Below are 23,638 nucleotides of genomic sequence, written 5' to 3'. Positions count from 1 at the left end.
AGTCCACAAAAGATAAAGGGAATGCAGTGGATTTCTCATGTCCAAAGATTTCTTTTATTGCATAGAAGTGGTTTTGAAAAAATTGTTTTCCTGTATTGATATGCATTTACATCTGTATGTTGTTTTATTACTTAACATGCAATAGTAAGTAATAAAACAACATACAGACGTAAGTGCATATCAATACAGGAAAACAAATTTCTTGATTATAAATTTGTCTTATCATGCAGTTTGAAACCAAAGCATGTTATGGAAGAGTAAAATTAATATTCAGGACAATCAATGGTTCTTTTGTCTGGGTGTTGTATTAAAAGAAGATAGTTATTATATTTTCTATATGTTAAATAAATCATGTGCTACCTTTAGTAGTTTGAATGAAAAGAGTTAAAGTGTTAGATTTGGTGATCTGGTTTTGTTCTGTAATGCTGTGATGTATCAAAATGGCATGAGATACAGAGCTTTTTCTCACATGCATTATGACAGCAAGCATTCATTTTTTATGTCACAGTATTAAAATCACCAAGAAGAAGTACGCTTTCAGTAACAGAAAGCAGAATTAATATAAAAGGGATAATTTTTAAAAAGTGAACACTAGTTGTAATACTAATAAAAAGGAAGAAAATTGTTAGCTATGTCAGAAGGGAAGTGGTGAAAAAGAAGCATGAAGAAAGGGGGGCACTGAAATACTGAAATTTCTTTGGAACACCTCAACACTTAATACTGTGTTGCACATATATCAGAGTGTAATTTTTCTGTGCTTGTTACATAAGGCAACTGTTTTATTGAATACTTGCCAAAAGCTGTTCTTAGCTCCCAAACTTGGCCTGGGTTTGCAGTTGATGTGAATATGTCATCTTCTTGATGTTAAATGTAATTACCTCAGCTCACGTCTCCTAAGTATATGAGTCCTAAAGAGAAATTGTCTCCAAACCCAATTAAATTATATGGACCATTAAAAGAAACACGTGGAGTCATTATTTGTGAAAACAGGAGCCTTATTTAATCTCCAAGATTTAAATTATTGCTGCAAATAAAATTATGTTAATTATTATACTCACTGAAGTATAATAACTGCATGGGAGACATTTCTTTTGAAATATCTTTCTGTATCCTCAACAAACAAAGGATTTCTATCAAATACATTATGAAAAATATAGTTATGCTCTCTTCTCTAAGAAATGGATGGAGATAATCTCTTCTTTTTATTAGGGACTAGTAAGCCATGTAGAGAATAGCATAATGGAAAATTTTTGTTTTACTCCATAGGGGACACAAAAATGGTGCATGATATATGTACAAAAATGCAGCACAAAGCTCAAGACAAAGAAGTGTCTAAATGCAGCTTAAATTTGGTTTATTTAAATAAAAAAATATTGCCTTCCATAAAGGAGTGTAACATTTTTGCCATCTCTACATCAGAACATTGTGGTGGCATCAGCTGATCCCAATGGATGTGTTTCTGGAGGAGCAGGGGCAATGGAGTGCTTGAAATCATGGGTAGATGCCTTGAAAATAAGGAATGCACAAGACGGGGTTTGGAGTAAATATTCCAAAAAAGAAATACCTCTCTATCTCATGGGCAGAGCTTCCACTTGCAGTTTGCAAGTCCTCTCTAAGCAAAGAGGACTGTGACCTTTGTAGTTATTTTGACATTGATCTCATTCTAACAATCCACCTACCAAATTTCATGTTTCAGTCTAATGGGATTGTCCTTTGAGAACAGATTAGTCATCTGTGACAGGCCAAAATGTGGTTCAGCCTTCAAAAAAACATCACAGAAGGATGTTCTCCTGTCCTGGCTTGTCCCTCTTCTGGTTGGGGACCAAGATGGGTACTGGTCAGGTTAGGGAGCTCTTTGTTTTTATCTGGCAGAAATAGGTTGGGAAGAAGTTGATTTGATCTTGCAAGGATTACAACTGTTAAATGCATATCAAAATGTTTTCCTATCTAATATTATTTAACTCAGAATATAATAATGTAATTGTTTTGACATGAAAATGTTACGTACTGTAGTATTTCCATTTATCTTTAAATAGACATTTTTCACTTTGTGAGAAATGCATGCAGTAAGACAAAACAAAAAATGAATAAAACGAAATGAGTGACAGCCCAAGCTAGTTTATTTATATTATAAAAACAAATAATATTTGACATTAATAGAATTTTACAGGCTTGTAAAATTAAAATGTTTAGCTAGTTATGGTATTGTTTTTTATTTCTAATGTGACAATATATGTTCCATAAACTAAAAGTAGCACATTTTTCAGATTAATATTTTAATTTGAGATTCTGTTACCTAGCCATGGCAGAGGGCATAAAAGCATTAAAGGGACTCTTTTTTTTTTGATACAGCTGATCCTGTATTTTAAAACTTACTTAATGAAAAATAGTGGTGAGTGACCAAAACCAAAGTAGTTAACATACTTAGAGCATTAACTGCCATGTTTTTGAAGAGTAATGGTAAACTATAGTAACCAGGAATGTGATGTGGAATATTTCATACTTTAAATTTTGTGTTGTACAAGAATTAATGGGTTTGAAATTGGTTTTCATGAATGCAATGGCATGATGACTTGAGACTAATTCTGTTATTTTGAGTATTACTTAAATTAAGAGATCTAAAGTGTAGCTTTTTGTTTGGAAACAAGTGCCATGTGTTTTTGGAGCACTCTCGGGGATGGTGTCTCCACCATGTCCTTGGGCATCCCATTCCAGTATTTAACCACTCTTTCAGTGAAGAAATTTTTCCTGACATTCAACCTGAACCTCCCTTGGTGCAACTCCCATTTCCCCTTGTCCTGTCGCTGCTTACCTGGGAGAAGAGCCAACCCTCACCTGGCTACACCCTCCTGTCAGGGAGCTGTAGAGAGCAGTGGAATCTCCCTGAGCCTCCTTTTGTCCAGATTTAACACCCCCCAGCTCCCTCAGCTGCTCCTGGTCAGGAGTCATGGACCAGATCCTTCTCCAGCTTTGTTCCCCTTCTCATGACACAGTCTAACCAAAAAGAGAAAGAAACAGAGGTTCTAATTTAAAGGTTTAGTTTCTGAAAGTTGAGATGCAAGTTTAAAGGCACTATTTCTATTCTTTCCATTTCTGTTCTCCAAAGATTTATCAGCTGTTTCCCAGTTTAATCTCTATTTCAGTTACCACAATGATGGAAGCAGCCATAAAGGACACAAATTAAACATCTTTTTCATTTTTCCAAAAAAAACAGAAACTCTGATAAAATTCAGAAATTACAATGAAGTGTCCATGCCTTTTTGAACTTTTGAATACAATCTGAAGACTTTGCTTCCTTTTGGTCTTATTGTTTTATTTTTGTTGTTCTGGCAAATTTTGAACAAGAGAAATATTCAGTCAGGAGCTCCTATTTAGACAAAACATGCATTTTATTTCAGTATTTAGTCTATTAACATAGGAGCATGTCAGTATTTTCTACCAAATGCCAAAAAGTATAATTTTTTTTCTATTAAGGCATTTAACAGTAGTGATTTTTGATACATACATGTGTTCTGTGTCCTGCAAGTGACTGCTCATGCTGCACTGACCCATAGGGGCAACAAATATGCTTTGTTTCAACCTGAGCCTCCAGGACCCACTTTTGCCTGTGGTGTCTGGGTTTTGGGGCAGCTCTGATGTGTCTGGCTGATGCTTTCAATGCTTCTCCATTTCCAGGCATCTCTTCTGCCCTGGCAGAAACCTCTCCCACTTGGGCAGGTCCTGGGTTTGCTCAGCTCTCCCAGCATAGAATCACAGAATGGTTTGGGTTGGAAGGGACCTTGAAGATCACCCAGCTCCAGCCTCATGCTGTGGGCAGGGAACCTTCCACTAGACAAGGCTGGTCACCCAGCCTGGCCTTGGACACTTCCAGGGGTGGGACATCCACAACTTCTCTGGGCAACCTGTGTCAGTGCCTCACCACCCTCACAGTAAAGAATTTCTTCCTAATACCTAATCTAAACCTGCCCTCTGAGTTTGAACCTATTTCCCCTTGTCCTGTCACTACATGCTCTTGTAAACAATCTCTCTTCAGCTTTCCTGTAAGTTCCCTTTAGTGCATTCTGGTTTTCCTTCTTTCAGTTCTAGTAATGGCTTTTTAGAGGGGAAATACAATCATTTTGATAGATTCTTGAGAAGTGATAGGCATGCTGGGCTTTCAGGAGCCCTCATCTGCACACTTCTTTTACTTAAGTAAAGACTGTTCAGAGATCCTTTGGAAACAGCTCTCAGTTTCCTGCTCCCATCAGCATCCATTGTCACCTGCTGCATGTTTTAGACCCCTGTCCTTCCAGACATTGAGGTGCTGGTGCTTTACTGAAAGCCCTTGGCTGCTCTTGGGTCAGCATCCTTTACCAAAAAACAGATGTGAAAGGAAGGTGACAGTACACTCAGATAGAAGTTTCATGGGGATGAAAGTTTCATGAGTTTGCAGAAGTTTCATCAGGATAAAAGAAGGGTAAGATACAACCACAGATTACCACAGTGTAAGGTAATCCTTATCCCTAATACTCCATGGTAAAGCCTTACATTACACATTCATATATCAGGATGCCTTGCAGTTACCTGTCTGTGTGCCTCTACCCTTGACTGTAGAAATAATATTGGTGGTTCAGCATTATGCTTCAAAAATTACATTTCCCTTTGAGGGGATTTGAGTTGTTGAGGATTTTTTGTAGCATAGTGATTGTAAAGTAAACTTCTCTTTCATGGGGAAGGAAAGGGCTGTGGGTTTTTCATTTGGTCTTTGATTCTTAAGAGACTGGTAAAGAACTTCCAGTTGTCCCATCCAAATCCATGGCACTGTGTTGGTACTGTAATTAAGAGCCCAACAAAATATTAATACTAAGGTAACATTTTATTAGGTTGACATAGGAATTCATATGGAATGTTTTATTAAAGAGGTGGTATTTTGTAAAGGAAATGAGAAATGGTTGTTTTGAATTACATGAGGAAAGAGCATTAGTGCAAAATAAGAAAAAGACATAAAAGAACAGAGCAGATGTGTGAAGTGAATCTGACAAAGAACAGTCCCAAAATTCTTGGTATGGAAAATGCAGGTGAGAGCTCTGAGGAACAGAAATGTTGAAGGATTTTAAAGAGGCAACAGTAAATGAAACTAATTTGCAGTACAGCTAGACAGCAAAATGTAGCCTTTAGTTTTATGGGTAGTTTGAATCCAGTGTGGTTAAAATTAGGTCCTGCATTTCCAGTAGGAGCTCCCTAAACTGGATTTCATTACACTTGTTATCCTGTGAGAAGTTTTCTCAATTAGGGAATTGTTAAATAAGATCTCTGTGTATGTATTACTGAAAACTGGTGCACAGTCATGGGCACAGCCTTAAATTGGCATTATTCATCTCTGAAAGAATTCTAGACTTGGGTTGGCTTGAAAATATAATTTTGTATCATCTTGTTCTGGATGTGTACAGTGAGGGCTCTGGAAAAGTATGTCAAAGAAGGGGTTTTTATTGTCCTCTAAACATAAAATATGATTTGGGAGGAAATCTCTCTTTGCAGAAATCAGCACTTTTACAGATGGAGTACATCCTTCTTGGGAAGTCTCTTCAACACTTGCAGGCTGATGTTTTTGAAATGTCTGGAGTAGGCCAATATTTCTGTTGAATAGCACATTTTTGAAGGCCATTATTATGATAAACCATGTTCTTAGCATAATTCAAGTTGGTATATATACTTTGATTTTAAAAATTGAGTTCTTTTCAAACTGGGAGCTACAAACAGCGCTCAAGAAAAAAAGTACTGTTGAACTTACACATACATTTTTGCATTTAAAATGTTCTGGTAACATGGGTACTTTGTGTCCTCAAGTGTGCCTAGCCAAGAGAGGCCCAAGGAGTGCCTGAAGATCAAACAAACATTCCATTCTAAAGCAAAGCTCTATAGAGCAATATATCCCAATTATAAAGATAATATTAACTACCCCAAGTGACAGGCCTTTTATGTAGAAAGAAGCCACCCTTATCTTTCAGCTAATAGACATTGCCTTTAATGAAAGATAGTGGACCCAGCTCTCCAGATGTTTCTCTCTAGGGCTGAGCAAAGGAGAAGGGTCACCTCCCTGCACCTGCTGGTGATGCTCTGGCTGTTGCAGCCCTGGGTGCTGTTGCTTTCCCCCTGCAAGTGCCTGGTTTGTGTTCAGCTTGTTGTGTACCCACTCCTTACCTTGTTATGTAGGTGGCTGAGCCTGTAAATTCTGTGTGAGATGGGGCTTTGCTATTCTCTTTCTGTCTCAGTAAAGCAGAGCAGGCAATCCACACCAAATCACTAGTGGAGAATATTCTCTGCAAAGGAGTGCACTTCATCACCACTGGCTTTAAGATCTCAAAGTTCAAGCAATTGTGTGTGACTTTATCAGGCTGTGGTCCTTTATATTTTGGGGAGAATTAGACAGTCCTAGGACATGGCTCAGCTGATCTCATCTGTACTAGACTGGTGGATAACATACGAGAAATTCCTCCTTGTTTTGCTGCTCATAAAGGAGGTCCAGGGTGGTGACTACTTCAGATCTACATAGCAGTATTGCTGGAAAAATTGTACCAAGAACATGTTACCGTGTTAGATGCCAAATGTGAAAAATTCATGTGTACACCACTCCAGTCACCTCAAGGTTTTTCAACAATGAATAAAAAGTAACATGAAAGTAGTTTTCTTTATCCTCCTCCAGTTAACAACCTCTGTTAGCTAAGCAAAGTGAGAAAAGTGTGTTCTGAAATAAACCATTTCTACATCCCAGAATAACCTGTTTTTGAATTGTCCATAGCTAATTGTATTGACTCTGGGGAAGGCATCTCATCATGAGGAGGCAAAACTCTCACTCCTGTAGAAAAGCCTGTCTTGAGGTCTGCAAACCAGCCAGTTAAAAATCACTTTCAGAATGGAGTTCTGGCTTCTGTCAAAGGAGCAGGCTGTTGTTTTGTGGTTATTTGTAGAGAAGCAGAGGTTGTAGTTCCACGCTGTTCCTGTTTTTTGAACGGACAAATCTAGAGACAAAACTTCTTGTATTGGGTCATTTGAAAATTAATTTGCAGTCTTCAAGGTGAACAGTTGTTATCTATTAATAGCTATTTTTTACCCACAAAAGATTCTAGCAGTTAAAAGCCAACTCCATCAACTCTGCTTTTTCATATTCAGTAAATATAGGGATTTTGATAACTCCAGACGAAGTTATCATGGGGAGGAGTTTAATATTCTACAGATCATAGCACATAATCTTTCTTCCTTCTGCTTGAATGTCAAGCATGAAAAAGGAAAATATACATTTACAAAGTTGACTTTAGAAGGGCCTTTAAAATATATTTTCTTATGGCAGAGCAGTCTCAGATAATCCATTATTTTACTTGTAGACCCTCTTTAGGGAGGGCAGAAGACAAAAGGCACGCACAGATTTGTAAGTGTATCAAGTTAGTACACTGAGATCAAAGGCTATCTCTGCCTGAAGGACTCTGCACATTCTCTTCCAGATCAGCTGCAACATCAGGGACAGAAAAATCTACAAAGCATTTTGTTTGCTGTGTGTTCAGTCTCCTGTCATCTGCTAATGCAGTCTTTGTCAGAAAGTACTTAATGTTGTGGTACCCAAGTAACCTGCTTCCTTGTTTCACATCCATTGTTCTGCTGAATGCATATCTTCTCCTGTGCTCCTGTTCAGCACTGCTGACTTCACAAAAAGGAGATGATCAGCAGACATGCTTCCCTAGGTGGGGGAATTGGGGGGGTGGAAGAAAACAAATGTATTGGTCCTGGTAGTGGGGCTGGTTGCACCAGTGGGACAGAGCATACTGTTGTGCCCTTGATGTTTTAGTGGCACTGAGCCTGTGATCTCACTGTTTCAGGATGGCTCACCCCATGTGCTCTTGAAGGGCAGGATAGAGGAGACAGACTCTAGAAGATTGTGTGGGTGGGGGTCTTTGAAAAGAAAGAATTTGGATCAATATATTAGAATAGCTGCAGGTATGTATTTTATCCATTTAGTGTCTTGTGAAGAATTGGGAGCATTTGGGACAAGCACACGGGAAGAAACAGGAAAAATAATTTAAAAAATGAAAATGTTTGGTGTTCATTTTCTTTTTACATTGGCCAGTGTGTTAAAACAGAGTAATGCATTTCCTGAAGTTACTGTACACTAGGTTAGAACAGGGGTGATGTTGCCAAGTGCTAAACTGTGGTGATTCTTCATTTTCTCCACTGCCTTTTCCCCAGCATTGCAGGGTAAAGGTGGCAGGGAGTGGTTTGTCTCCTTTACTTTGTGAAAAGATTGCTTTTCAGGAGTTGGCCCAAGTTGCTTTCCTGAAGAGAGTGTAAGCTTCACCAGCAGTGGAACTTGAGTTATTTAGTGCCTTTCCATGTGAATGACTATTTCTTGGATTCCTTCATCTTTGATAAAGTCTGATTAAAATAGGGACCAGTAACTTAAGTTTGCCAGAAATTGTTTAATTTTCCCTGGTTTATCTCATACCTGTTGACATGACCAAAGCTGGAAGTGTTCCCCTGCACCATGACAAGAGACAGTGTTTCAGCTCTGGTCACTCTCTGCTGTGTGCCAGAGATGTTCCTCATTCAGTGTGTGCTGGGAAGGTTCTTGCCCATCCCTGGCACTGGTAGCTTACAGACTTTGTAAACCAGCATCTGTAACCATCAGGGGGTTGGATGCTCCTGATCCTAGAATGTAGTGCTGCTGGACATCAGGTGACCTTAGCACCAAGGACTCACAAAGTGAGCTGCTTTCTGAGGAAGTTGGACTCTATAATGCTCAGCAGGACTACTCTGACAGGGGGAAGAAAAAAAAATTTAAAAATTTAAAGTTTAAGAAGGAAGGGAATTTTTTTTCATTAATTTCTGTAAAGCACATGGGTGTATTCAGGAGGAGCAGTATGTTGGTGGTTTCTTCAATTTTAGTACACAGAGATGCTGTTTACCTCTAGATGTATCTGTAGATACGGGTCCCCTGCAAGCAGCTACTGCATAATTTGATTATGTTCTTCTAGAGGGTGATGAAAGATTCCTCTGCACACAGTTAGAAAAAATCCTATATTGGGCACCCATCCCAGAAATGTATCCAAGCAGATCACAATCTGTGGGATTTTTTTCTGGAATTATGTACATCACTAAGAATTATACATTTGTTTGCTCCTCACAGTCTGATAAACATTTTCTTAAGGGTGAGCAGCATTTCATTAAATGGGGGTTGTTTCAGTTAACAGGTTCCCTTTCAGATAGAAAGGACATACACTTTTGTCTTCATCTTTTTTTCTGGTGTTTGGGCATCTGCTTTGCCTCCTAATCTGCAAAATATTGTGTGGAAGGTAGATGAAGGTGAATGATGGTGAAAGGAAATGATGGTGAGTTATATCTCATACCTCTGAGAATGTAACAAAAGCTCATGATCAAAAAAAGGTGCTGTTCTGAAGCTGATATGTACCTAACAGTCTACAGCTTAAACTGGGAAAAAGATAGCTGTTGTCAAATACTTGAACCAAAACTAATTAATAAATTGGGCAAGTGTTCATTAAATATATATTTTTCTGTTGATATTTCAAACCTTTTTGGATTAAATGTCTCATGTGCTAGTTGTTCTTTTACCAAGGTTGTGGGATTTTGTCATAAGCAAAGTAAACCAACAGTGTTTAATTTTGGTCACGTGCTTCATCCAAAACTAGATCACAAATGGCGTTTTTCTTTTGTTTATAGCTGATCTTCTGTGCCAGCAGCAGATGCTTTAGTCTGTTGTCATCTCTGCTGTTTCAGTGACTGTTTTTGACAGTGCAATTTCCTTTCAGGTGTCTTGTTTTACTTTTGTGTATGTTGTCCTTATGCCTGATGTTATAGGAAAGTCATTTCCTCAAATCGGTGATGGTAACGATTTGAGTAAGTAAATGGCAATTGAATCCCAAGTCTTCCAACAGCACTGATGTGCTGATACACAAGATCATCATTCTCCAGAAAAGGCTTGTCTACCAGTCATCTCCTGTTACAATCCAAGCTGTGTTTTGGGTAATTCTGCTGGATTTGAAACTCTTTCAAAAATTTCCTCTTGTGCAGATGCTAATAAATGACAGAATGGATGCATTCTGGTACAGTGCTGTTCCATTTGTAAGTTAGTTTCAGTCTCATTAATCAGAACTGGTTTCAGTAGTTTCTAGAAAAATTTTGTCAGCCAGAGAGATCTGTGGGGCCTCCAGGATCAAGATTCACAAAAGTAGAGCATGGAAGCATGACAGATGTGATAGATAAGGTAACATTATTCTCAGTATTTTTTGAGTGGGAAGTAATGAATTTGTGTATTTCTAATTACATGGGAGCTTCTTCTGCTTTTGAAAGTGTGTATTCTTTGTGTATGACAGGATTTATACAAAGTTACTAGTAATCTGTGTACTTATTTTATTGCAGCCAAATATGCAAATTTAATATTAGCAAGAACTCATAAAACCCAGTTAAGTATGAAATACAGTTGAAAAGCATCATAAAGAGTAATCAGACCTTTGAAGTGGAGTTACAATGGATTATTTCTGTTAGTGGACCACCTGACTGCACCTTCTTATTGGAGATTTGGCCTTTCTATTTTAATGTTCTGGCTTTTGTGGGTTTAAGCAATAACTTGATGTGTAAGATGCTCTTGCTAGGAGAATTTCCTTCCACTCTCCTAACAGTATGTGGCTTTAACTGATTTTGAATATTTTAAGAGTTTCTGGTTCTGTAAAAACTGATTAATTTCTTTTGAAAGCAGGCCGTGTTACCAGCTGTTGATAGGTGTGCTTTTACATCTCTTTTCAGTGTTTTTTGTGAACAACTGATCAAATTAGATTCGTCACTCTTGGCTTGGGGTGATTTTAAATTGAAATGGAATGTATTAAAGCAGCCAACCACGTTGATTGTATTGCAAGCCTCATTTAATTTTGTACATTCACCCATTAGTGTGAAAAGCAGGGGTTTTTTTAAAATGCATGATTGTACTGTACCTTTAGCATCTCCAAAGGTCATGGGTGCATCATTTGTTAGTGTTAGATACCTGATTTCTGAGAGCAAGTTCTACAATGTTGTATATGCATTAAATGTGGATTTTTGTTACTGTCCAAGTCCTTACTGCTCAGTTTAGGCCCCTGCATTGAAACATTTGTGTGCAATTGGTCAGTTGGTGTCTGTAGATCACAGAACTGCCCATTCTAAAATACTGAGGCACTGGGACATGCATTAGACATGATCACAGAATTACAGAACAGCTTGGGTTGGAAGGGACCCTAAAGATCTCTTTACCAGCCCCCAGCATGGGCAGGGATGTCACCTACTCAGGCAGACCTGAGACTGCTCAGGTCCCCATCCAGCCTGGCCTTGGGCACTGCCAGGGGTGGGACACATAGGTATGGCAGTGCATTGTTATGAAGTTGTTCCTGCCAGGTTATCAGATTAGAGTGTTCTCCTGCAGTGTTCACAATAATAAAATATGTTTCTTAAAGCTTTTTCTTCTGTTTTATTAACTGGCACCTTCTTATCATGTATGAGAAGCTGCATAGAATCTTCTAGTTGAAAGTCAATAGAAATACCGACAGAATAAATTTTTACACAAACTCCCTCCATCCCTCTCTGTACCATTATCTTTGAAAATCAATCTGTGATTTCCCTGTACTTGCTAAGATGTGAGTGTCCTGGAAGTTAGCATTGTGAATATTTGCTGTTCACAAAGTGGTTAAATTCACATTTCATAATAAATTCTTCTGGTTTGTGCATAGCTTAATGCAAAAGAATAGTATTTACATAGTAGCTTTCAACAGGGATTCTTGTATTATTTTTGAGAACTGTTGCATAGGCTTTTAATGTAATCTATGCACAGAAAAAATTATTACTTATTCCTTCATTTTGAAAATATTTTTCAGTGCTGTGGCATTCTGTGTATGACTGTTTCCCTTTCTAGAAATCCTCTGGGAAAGCAGTAGATACACCTCAGTATCCAGATAGCAGCTGCTAATCTGGGGAAAAATGAAGGCATCAGTCCCTGGGTCTGGATGTGGATGGCTGGAGTTCCACCCTGTTAGCTTCCCTTTTGATTTACCAGTAGCCAGCTGGATCTGAAGCAAATGTTTCCTGTGATAACCTGCTCAGAATCAGTTTCATGTCAACTCTCAACAGTTTAAAATCAGCTTTAGTTAACATTTTTCTTTTGATTTGAGTAAGTAAGCATTTTTATGCCTTTTGAAGAAATGACACTGCAGTGGTTTCTGTGCCTAAAAGATAACAGTTAAACTCTCAAAAATGTTTTGTTTTGTTCCTCCAGGAGACCCATGACCAAAAAATAAAGTGAAGTTATCATAGAATACTAGTTTGCAAAGCCAGTTCACCTTATACATCTTTTTAGATAGGTGTACAAAGCAGCTGTAGCCTTTGTGTGGTCCCTACAGCAGGAGTTGCAGGATGTTTCCAGTTCTGAATCACTTCAGTGTCTGCAGTGGGTTTTTGGTGGTTATCTATCAGTTGTCTCCATAGATTTTACATCTTAGACTTTGTCACTGGACTTCAAGTCTAGTTGCACTCAAAATCTTTACTTAGCTATTTCATATAAATTTATTCTCAGAATAATTGTATCAGTGACATATGTGACCTATCTGGATGTTGTTTACTGGCTTCTTTGCAATCTTGTTCTGGCCTTCCCTTATTTTAAAGTGTGATTTATTAAGAAATGGTCAAGAAGATGAGCTGGATGAACTTGCAGTCATTTGCAGAAGCTGAGTTAATAATGCAAATGGCAATAGCTGGTGCAGTAGTGTAAGCTATTTCTTGACATAGAAAAGAACTTCCTTATCCAGCTCAGTGTCAGAAAGGTGCTCTCAGGACAAGGAAATTATGTCCATTTTAAATGTGTATATTAAATGCCTTGAGCAAAACTTTCACCAAAGTGCCCCTCACACTACTGACTGTCTTTATGCACTGCACCTCTCTGTCTGTGTCTTTTCTGACCAGCTTAGGCTCACATTTAGGTTCAGGTGTCTGAATGCTCATTTTGAATATAGCATTTTCACTAACATAGTGTAAGCACAGTACCTGAGAATCCTTATGCAGTATACTTAGAATTTATAGAGGCTTAATGTGGATTTTGGGAAACAGTTCCAATATCAAACTGATGCCATAATATTTACTAAAATCTAAGTAACAATATTAGCCAGTTCTCAGCATTGATTCTGAGGCTTTTTCATTGGCCCAGAGTGTTCATGTTTCTTTTTAAATTAAATGGTTCTATATATTTTATATATAGAATAAATATATATTTATATCTTTATACATACATATATATATATATAAATATTAAATATATATGCTTATTTGTATATTTTTAAATAATTTCTGTGTTTCTTCTGTTTAGACAAATTTCATGTCAGCAATACTAGTTTTCTGGGAGGATGAAGTTCTAATTGGTATCTTCACATAAAGTTTGCAATTAAACACAGAAATATTTTCTTCAGTGTCACAAATCCAAAGCATTGCTAAGAAGACATTGACATCTGTCATCTGCAGAGCAATAGATCTGTCTGAGTGTGCTCCAAAGTTCATTTTCCTGCTCAGTTCCTGCCATCTAAATTGTGGAGTGTTTAGTCACCTGAACCTGTGATTGTGTAGTGAATTATGTGTTCTAAAAACCATTATAGCTGTGAATAGTACCTGGTATTGTCAAAAGACCTTCACAGTTTAGTCTCATGAAAAAAGCTGTATTTATATTAGTGGAGACAATTTCACTAGGCACAGCATGTTTACATCTTCCAGGCCTCAGAGCAAAACTGAGTTTGAAGGGTGAGCTCCAATAAATTATTTCTTCACACAACCTTCACATTCATCTTAACCCTTAGGTTCTTCCTTCCCATATAGTCAGTGATGACATTATGAGAAGCTGCAAAGAATCTTCTAGTTGAAAGTCAATAGAAATACTGACAGAATAAATTTTTACACAAACTCCCTCCATCCCTCTGTACCATTATCTTTGAAAATAAATCTTATTTCCCTGTACTTGCTAAGATGTGAGTGTCCTGGAAGGGTGTGTGCCCTCCTGCATCCTGCCCCTAGGCATTCAGTATGTTGTTGGTGTAAATTCTGTGTCAAGTGAAAGCAAGGTAGAGCAGCAGATTCTTAATTAAATTTCATGTTAAGCTTTCTAATTCAACTTTTAAGAAATTTAGCAGTTTTTTAATCTTGGTTTTGGTTTTATCTTTGTTTTGCACATCTCATTTGTGCAGGTGACTTCTGTCATGTGAATAGATAGATACCAGGTTGCACTATTGCTATCAAAATTATAGATACCTGGTTGCACTATTGCTATCAAAATCGAATTTACCAGTTTCAGCAAAAATAAGATGAATACCTATTCTAACTGCAGATGTAGGTTCTTAGTTTCCAGATCCAGATCTTCCATTGTATCCTTTCCTCTGTCTCTGAGAGACAAAAGTAGAGCCTTCACCCTTGAAGACTTGTGAGCTTTTGATGAGAATGAACATTGCCCAAATTTAAATAGTATTCAAGCTGCTGTTGAAATGCCTCACATGATTCATAGCTGCTCTGACTTGAGCATCTTCAGCAGTTGAAGAGGAATATTTTATGCCATCAAAAATACAGATGGCAGCAGAGACATCTCTGAAACAAAAATTGGAAATGTGGTATATGGTTTACCTCTCCTCTCAGGAGACTGACTTCACATCACTAGTTATTATTTGTATTCTGCTGCTATCTAGAGGTCTGGTGCACCACAAATAGGCAATCTTTAAGACCATTTCTGCCTATAGAATTTGTAGTGCAAGAGAAGCAGTAGCTCTGATTGGGAGGTGCCATTCCAACCTGTTCTGCAGACCAAAACTGAAGCCTGAATTCACCAACTGGTCTGGTATGATGCTGCAATGTGGTGGCAAAGCTGAGTGTAGCACCTTGATCTTCTGAATGAAGATTCAGTGCTCAGCAGCTGTGAAAGCAGCATGAATAGTCTGTCAATTTTGTTTTCCTGATGGTTCAGATAAAGCAAGAAACTGATGGTGTCTTCCAGATAAGCATATATATCAGTTTCATGAGCATTTGCAGAAGAAACATTTATATTAAGCTTTAATAAGTGCAAAGAACTGTGAATGCTTTTAGGCAAGCATTGCTAGCAGGTATCTCAATTAATTTTTTTCTAATTTATTCTGTGGGTTTTGTACATTCCTTGGCTTATCTTGATTGTCTTTGCTCAGTTTGTTTTCTGATATTGCAGGGGCTTTCTGTTTATTTGCTTTTCCGTTTTTAGACTTGTTCCCACTTGACCTTGATTTTAAACCAATGCATCCCTGAATTGCCTCTTTCAAGCAAATGCTTTCCAGTATTTTCATAGAATCATTAAGGTTGGAAAAGACCTCCAAGGTGATCAAGTCCAGCCTTTGACCAAACACCACCATGCCAACTAAACCATGGCACTGAGTGCATGTCCAGTTGTTTCTTAAACACCTCCAGGGATGGTGATTCCACCACCTCCCTGGGCATCCTGTTCTACTGTCTGATCACCTTTTCTGTGAAGAAATTCCTCCTAATGTCCAGCCTAAACCTCCCCTGGTGCAGCTTAAGACTGTTCTCTCATCCTATTGCTGGTTGCCTGCTTGCAGAGTCAAAAGCTCTGAAAAGCTGAGTCTCATTTTGAACAGGCTTGCATTTCCCAGTGCATTTTAGTTCTGTTTTATCTGGGTTTACAACTGCTTAACCTAAGGAAAATCAGTTTCAGGGTACTGGATCATTCATCTCTTACTGCCATCTCATCTTTGCAAGATGATTAGCTATTTTCCTAAAGGAAAAACAGACTGATGATTGTAAAACAGACACTGAGAAATTCAGTAAGTATATTTTTCTGTTATAAAATAATTCACTGGAAAATGGGAAAAAGAGGATGCAGGGCCAGTTACACATCTTGGGGAAATAAATGTCTTCTGATTCTGCCATAATAATATTTCCTCCTTCCCCATTTCTTCTAAGCAAATATACTTGGGGTCCTCTTCAGTGATAGTATATATAAAGGATATTCTCCAAAAAGAGATTGGCAGGTTTAATTTGTTTGATGTGTGCAATCACAGTCCATGTTAAATTCGAAATGCTTGTCCAATCAAGGGTTCAATATAGAAAAGAGGCAGTAACAAGCATGCAGTACACTGTAATAAAGAAATCTGTTGATTGAAAAGAGTTTGTATATTTTGGAAATGATAGGGAATGTAATTGGTAAGAAAGAAAAGAACAGGGCTTCATAAATAATAGGAAATAGAGCATATTTTTTCCACTGATAATGCTAACTCAATTTAACAATATTCTGGTACTGAATTTTTCTGTTCAGTAGAATAGGTCTGGTAGATTTTCCAGTACTCTAAATTTCATGATTAGTGGGAGGAGCTCTTTATTTTGATGATGCCAACTTCAATGTGTTGAATTTCAGCTATAATGACCCTCTCTTTTTCCCTCATCCTTTTTTTCTCCTCTGTCTCCTAACCCTTAGAAGTGTATATGAAGAAGGAGAGGATTTGGCAGATGAGCTTTTCAGTCAGACTTGACTTTTTTAAAATACAGCTCTCAGAGTGCTTTTTTGAACTTCCAAAAGATATTTGGTAGACTGGATAAGATGAAAAGACCTTGATGAGTCAGGCTAACTTCATTATTTCTTACAAACTTTAATAATCCCAAATCTAATCATAGTGGAATCCCAGTACCCGTTCAAGGATTCACCCTTGCTCTGCACCAAACCTTCCATATAGCCTTTTTTTTTTTTTGCTGCAGTTCACTGACAAAACTGTTTCTATTTATGGAGCAGTAAGTACTTGAATAGACTTTTAGCATATGGATCATATCTATGCAGTGTTACAACTCTGCCAGTCTTGAAAATAGCTTTATTTCATGCCATTAAATTTCTGAGGATCGGAGCTGTTTTCTTTCTTATGTTTTGTATGAGCATGTGTGCAAGCTTGTATTAGGGTATTAATATATATTTTTCAAAAGACTGTGTTAAATGGACATATAGCTGCAGCTGTTTATGCAGTAATTGTTATGGTACTTTAAAACTCTTATAAGCCAGGAGGAGGAAGCACTTGAGAGTCAAAGCTAGGAAATAATGCACCTAACAATGCAGTGTTTTGTGGGAAAGATTCATTATTGTTAACTTTCTCAACAATTTTATTTTTTATTTTATGTTTTACGTTGAGATAATGTGTTAGTCATAGTGTTATATAGGTTAACCAATATTTGGAGATAAAATTATACCTAAGTGGTCATGGTAGTTGTGGGGAGTATGATGTGTCAGGCTGAATTTTTGTTCAAGTATTCTCATGCAATGATCATAAATATTATGACATTTTGAAGAAGTGCTCTTAAAAAAAAAAAAAAAGAAAAGAAATCTATAAATGCAAAAATGGGAAGGTGTCTCTGTGAGTTTGAGCATTTGGGCTGTATCAGAGTCCATGCTCAGGGATGGGGAAGAGGAACAGCAATTCCCAGGTGGTGTTTGTTGTCTGCTGAGTGATGGCCACTATGGGTAACTCCTACAGGAGCTGATGCTTGGTCCTAGAAAATCAGCTCACATGAAGATCTACAGAGATTATGTGATATGCCTAAAAAATTCAGAATGAAATCACATGAGTTTTGAGGCATTTAAAATTACTGTACTCTCTGTGGGCTCATTGACTTCACAGGGGCAACAGATCATTTGCTCTTGTGCTCAAATAATATTTGAGTCTTCCCTAACTGAGGTTTTGGGTTCAACATTTCCCTCTCAAGAACTCTGGGCTAAATCTTGGGATCTCATCAGATGTTTGTTCTGTAAAACCGGTGTTTCAGAATAAAGATGATTTTTGTATAAACCTAAAGTGTAGAAATTATAATAAATGCGATTTCACAGTGAATAATAAGCAAAAAGCAATCTGGTTTTTGGTCAGGTTTTTAACCAGGTACCAGCATGGCTGGAATGTTGCTACTGGTTGCGAAACAATCATAGAATGCTGTCACTCAAAACAGCACTTGGAAGGCTCTATTGAAACCCTGTAGATACTGGGGATTTCTCTCTGAGGGGTAGTTGTTTTCTTATAATCAGAAAGTGCAATTCAAAATCTGCATTAATGCATTCAGACTAAACCTTTGAATATTACTGTAGCCTGCTGCCAGTTAACTGACTCATTTCTAGTCACTATGTTAAAATACATGAAAAAGAATTGTTAGTATGTCTAGTAAAATAGCTGTTTCCATTATCTTTGCTCTTTCTATGTACGTGTTTTAAGAGAGAAATCCTTAGTCTGTGTATTTTGGTGTCAACAGTTCTACTCTTAAATGATGGACAACAAGTTAACAACATAAAATGGGTGTTGACAGTTCTTGAAAATGAAATAATGTTTTATATAACCTCAAGTTTCTCTCTGAACTTTGACCAAATAATAAAAACCTGAAAAAGGAGGGGCCCTGTGCTGTCAAGCACAGAATTGCACAGGAAAAAAAAATTAATCTAAACGGTGAGGGAGAAGTCTGGGTTCTCTTGCATGATATTTAGCAGCAATGGTAAGAAGAGGGATGTTTCTTTCTTTGTGTAATGTGCAGTAGTTACAATAAACACAAGATTTCCAAATCTCAGAGGACTCTCTTGACAGTTGCTTGATAACAGCTTTTTTCACTCCATAGTTTTGACAGTTTGTATGTGTTGCCATATCTAGTGTAAACTAAAACATCACTGTCATTCTGTTTTTCTTTCTTATGTGGCTTCCTTTTCTTTATTTTTATTCTGTCTTCAACATAATGAAAAACACAGGCTTTTAATTTGTCGACTTCAGTAAGACAAGTTGTGTGTGGAGAGTGGCATGTGTTTAGGTTTTGAAATCTTCAGATTGAAAAGCTTTTTTTTTTTTTTGCCTTTTTTTTTTACCTTTTTCTTACAAAGTGCATGTGTTTGTGTCCTAATTTTCACCTGGCCTGTCAGCATACACCAGTCAGTACATGCAGTACGTGTATGTGTGTGGGAGATGTGAAGACACAGGATGCAGGACACTTCCATGTTCACAGTGGTGCTGCACATTTTTGTTGTAGGCTGCCTTTTTTATTCCCACAGAAGTCCACAGAACTGCAGCACCTGTGTTAGCATCTCTCCCCAGCCTGGTGTCCTTTGCTTCGTTTCTCTCCCGTAGTTCTGAATTCCCTTGGGGCTGACACTGGAGTAAGGCACCATTTGGGAAGGGCTGCTGGGAGGTGAACGTTGCAGGGAGGGACTTGAGAGATGCCTGTTCAGGAGATGCCAGCCAGCCCCGGGTACCCTGGTGTCTGCAGCTGCTGCTCAGCTGGTTTGCTTTACCTTGGATAGATTTTGTCCCTGGGTCAGGGATTGCTTTATTTAACCTTTTGGATGGTGGAGGGTGCTGTCCGATCTTTCTGAGGTTATTTTGTCATCAAACCAAATTTGCTTTAGCACAGCAAAGTGCCCAGTGTCGTCATCTGGCATGTTACAGACAAATTCCAATTACTTTCCTGCTTCAAGCTATTGTTAAACACTGCGAGCTAGCTGACAGTAAAATTATAAATACAGGTGTTGTCACACTACACTATAATCAGAATTTTAATTTGAATTTTCATTTGTAAAGCCCTTTTTTAACATGAAAATGGGAATAGAATTAGTTTTATTGACAGTAAAAAGACATTTTGAAAGCTTCCTAAATCATTACCTGTATTTAGTTGTGGGAAAAAATTGTATATGTCCGTATAAAAAGAAGAGTTTTATTATCACATATTTACTCATTATATTTAGTGGTAAATAAAACTAGGAAGATGTGTTTGACAAATGATTGACGTAGCTCAGTACGTTTTCACTTCATCAGAACAATAGACAGACATAAATATATATTTGCTTTTGTTTTGCTCTGATATTACTAATGCAAGCCTGCGATAAAATCTTCAAGCAAATTAAGTAGTGCCTGTTGAGTCTGCATGCAGTGCTAAACTTTTTATTTTTGCAATTTTCTCTTCTTACATAGATTCATCATTCTTTGCTTTCTTTCTTCCCTTCTTATTTTTTTTCAGTCTCCTTTTTCTTTGCTTGGTGGTTGGAGTGGTTCCCCCTTCTCAAGACCCTTTTTTTTTTTTTTTTCTCAAGGCATTTAGTGTCGTGTCTGCCAGATTTCAGTGATGAGCAGCGAATTGCTTTTAAAGTGGGCATTATGCCAGTTCAGCAGCACAATGGAAAACCAATCTTCCACCATTCTACTTTTGATGCTGTTATTGTAGCATTTTAGATAACTGCTGCCACAAAAAAAGATGTGCTCAATTGCTACCAGTTAGTCAAGTTAAATCCAGAGTAGCATTAAAATTACTCTGAAAACTGTTTGTCAGAGGTCATGTGTTGTCTGTGGCTACAGCGCATAGGATAGATGTTCTGTGCTGTGTGGGGTTTTTTCTTCTTGCGTTGTTATTATTACTGTGACTGACCAGCTCTCTAAATAGCCCTTCACTACCTGTTTACTTATTGTCTTCACCTCACTGCTGAAAATATGTGTCGAACAGAAATGTTGAAAAGTTTCTCTAAAGTGCTGGAAATAGTAGGGGAGTGAGTTGTTCAGGGTGCTACAGTTTGTACGGTGTGAAAGAAAAAAAAAAGAAAAAAGAGGGGTAGAGCAAGAACATAATTCTCTGGTTTCTGTAGCAAGATTACTGTTTTCATCTTTTTATCTTCACTTTTCAACCACTGAGTTCACTTTTCTATTTTTTTTTAATAGCACAGACGGAATTTATCCTCTTTCTTTCCCTCTTCCCCTTCAACTCCTCCTCTTCCTCTTTATTCCACTGGCTGTGCTTGTGAATGAAAGGGTCCGTTACTCCCGCTGCAGGACAGATGGCAGTTGTGAAGCAGGGATTATAGCACTAGGTGACTTTTAAATCAGTTGTTTTCCAATAAAACACAAACAGGAAGATTATTTATGGGTGGTGGGAATTAAAAGAGCAAGGATATTTTACTCGCCTCTGGCTGAGTCTTTTTTTTTTTAATGAATAATTTAATACCCACGCAGCCTGAATACTTGTTTCACTTGCTTGCATCCCTGAAAAATGTATATTATGTTCTGTATTATGTTCTGGTCATTTCTAACAGGGCAGCCTTCTGCATCTGTCACTGCATAGCAACACTGTGGGGTGTAGGAGTGCAGATTACAGCCCCTGGCAACTCTTGTGGGACACTGAAAGAGCAGATTCAGCTGTGAATTTCAGCCTTGCACTTAGTCATCTAAATAACATACCCAGCTTTCAAAGGACTTAGTATTTGTAACCTGATAAGTGTGGTAGCACTGCAGTGGTCCATAGTGAAGGTGAGGAAATAATATTTAGGCATGAGGTAGGCAGCACTGGTGGTACACCTTTGAAATTCTTCCCCTTGATCCACAAGTTGTTCTTTTTCTATGGGACAGGAGCGGTGTCTCTCTCATAGGAGCACCTTCCACTAGAATTTGCTAATATTTATGAAGTTCTTGAAAATCTCCCAATAGGTGGCAGTGTGGAAGTGCACACTTGTCAAAATTAGTGTCCCTTCTTAAAGATGGGCATTTCCCTTCTGGTGGCATTTTAGCCATTGATGGTTTGCTGCTTTAGCAGTAGAAATGTTGTAAGCTCCTAGATTTTTCTGTCAAGGGTGTTGCAAATGAGTCACTTATAGTTGTTACTGCTCAGACTTATACCTGTGAGTCAGGGGAACTGTTCTCTCCAGTGTTTTTTATCAGAGCTGTGTCCATGCTGGGTAAATACCTTGGGAAAGAGAATACCTTTGAATGATCGTTGTGGAAACTGAATGACTGCAAAAGTGAAGAAGGGTGCTTGTCCCTGGAGTTCAGGGGAAAAACAAGCAGGACCATCTTCCTCAGGGAAGCAAAACTATGTCCACCAGGTAACATGATTGAAAAGTTGAAGTGCAAAGCACATAAGTGATACAAACACACACACACCATTTATTAAGTAGGTAACCTTAATAATAGTGATTTAAAAAGCAAGGTGAGCACTAGATGAGTTCTCAAGATAAAAATGGAATGTAACTCCATGAGAAACACTTAATACTTAAGGTAATTATAATTATATCTAAATTTAAAAGATCCCCTTCTTTCCTTATGGTTTTGTTTTTATCTTTACTTTTTAAAGTAGAATTTCAGTTTTTCAGGCATAATTGTGCAAGTTTCCTTGTTTTTTGATTGCACATAACAAACCTGTCTACAAGGAAACTTGCAGAATTTGGTTACATGCATTTGCATAGACTCTGTATGTAAATTATTTATCAGAAAGACCTGTAGAAAGTGTGTCCACTATAGTTAAGTCTTACATGTAGCTAATGCAGAAAACCAGTTAGAGGAATTCAGAAGAGAAGGAAGTAGAAACCTCTGGAATTTGGTCACAGTGTATTTCTGCATTTAATATTTTTGCTGATGGGAGAAAAAACTTGAATCCTTTGGGGTGTTTTTTGTAGTTGTTTATGCATGTGTGGTTATTTATGCAAAGTTGTTCTCTTTTCTTGGTCTGTATTTTGGAGATACAATTTCAAAAATTGTCACATGCACTTGGTTAAATGCTGTGGGATTCCTCACTAAAGAGCCACCTACAGGAAACAATACAGGAAGCATACTCAGTGCAGCAGTTTCAGAGCTACTATCTTTGGCAGCCAAAGAAGATGGAGGGAACTGACTCTTGAATGAAAAAAAAAAAAGCACCCTTGTTTTTACAGATCTCAACCTTATTATTCAGTTTTCCAGAAAATATTTAACATGAGGCAAGCTTTCGAGAAAGAAAATATAAAAGAAAGGATTGAGATGTCTACAAAGTGCTTAAAAAGTATTAAAGCAAAATGGCATTTTAGGCTGTGAAATCAGCTATTTGTTTTTTTAAGAAGGAAAATTAATTGGGGTGACTATTAGGGCTCCTTGAGGAGTAAACACTAAGTTGAACTGAACACAGTTTAAATAAGGACTAGTTAAGCTGGAGCTTGACCCTCATCCACTTCTTTTCTTTTCAGTTTGAGTGGTAGACCAAAGAATAGCTTATAACAAGATACTGGCTTTATATTGAAGAGAACTATTTATAAGTACATAGTAATGTTGTCACCTTTGAATTTTCAGCTGTAAGTATATGTACTCTTAGTAATATTAATGGAGTAATTTGAAATTTTGAAAGCACTTGCTTTTCAGTATAAGTGATTCATATGAATTGGTTTGCAAGAAGTTCCAGATTACAATTCTCTGGCAAATTGCTTCTCTGCTCACTCATTTTTGTCTTAGTGCCCAAGATCAAACCCTTCAGTGAAGGCAACAAAACATACAGAATGGTTTTCAGAGGCTCTCTAAAAACTCCTTTTCTGTGAAGAAGCCTACATATTATTCTGAAAGTATTGCAAGCATTTCAACTTTTGCCCATTCCACTTTCTTTATCTCTGTTTTTTTCATTTAAGTTCTTGAATTTCAGAGTTGAAAAACTCTATTAAAACCAAGTTAAACTGTACATTGGAGAGTTAGGCAACTTAAAAATGAGAAAAGCTAAGACTGAATTTACATTTATATTCTATGCTATACCTGCTTTATAGTCATACATGGCAGTTGTTCAAGTGTAAGTTGTTTCTTAACTGCTGGTGGTAATCCAGTTACTTCTGGTATTT

The 23,638-nt window shown here is 37.6% G+C and overlaps 1 protein-coding gene across 2 annotated transcripts in view; it reads left to right on the top strand.

Moving 5' to 3' along the window:
• The window catches only part of POLA1 (DNA polymerase alpha 1, catalytic subunit), a 184,927-nt gene that overhangs the window by 151,447 nt on the left and 9,842 nt on the right, over positions 1-23,638 (top strand). The gene's annotated exons all lie outside the window — the stretch shown is intronic.

The sequence above is a fragment of the Agelaius phoeniceus genome, chromosome 2, assembly GCF_051311805.1.
Source record: "Agelaius phoeniceus isolate bAgePho1 chromosome 2, bAgePho1.hap1, whole genome shotgun sequence".
Taxonomy (NCBI): domain Eukaryota; kingdom Metazoa; phylum Chordata; class Aves; order Passeriformes; family Icteridae; genus Agelaius; species Agelaius phoeniceus.
The sequence above is the reverse complement of the archived record's forward strand: the minus strand, read 5'-3'. Positions and strand labels throughout refer to the sequence as shown.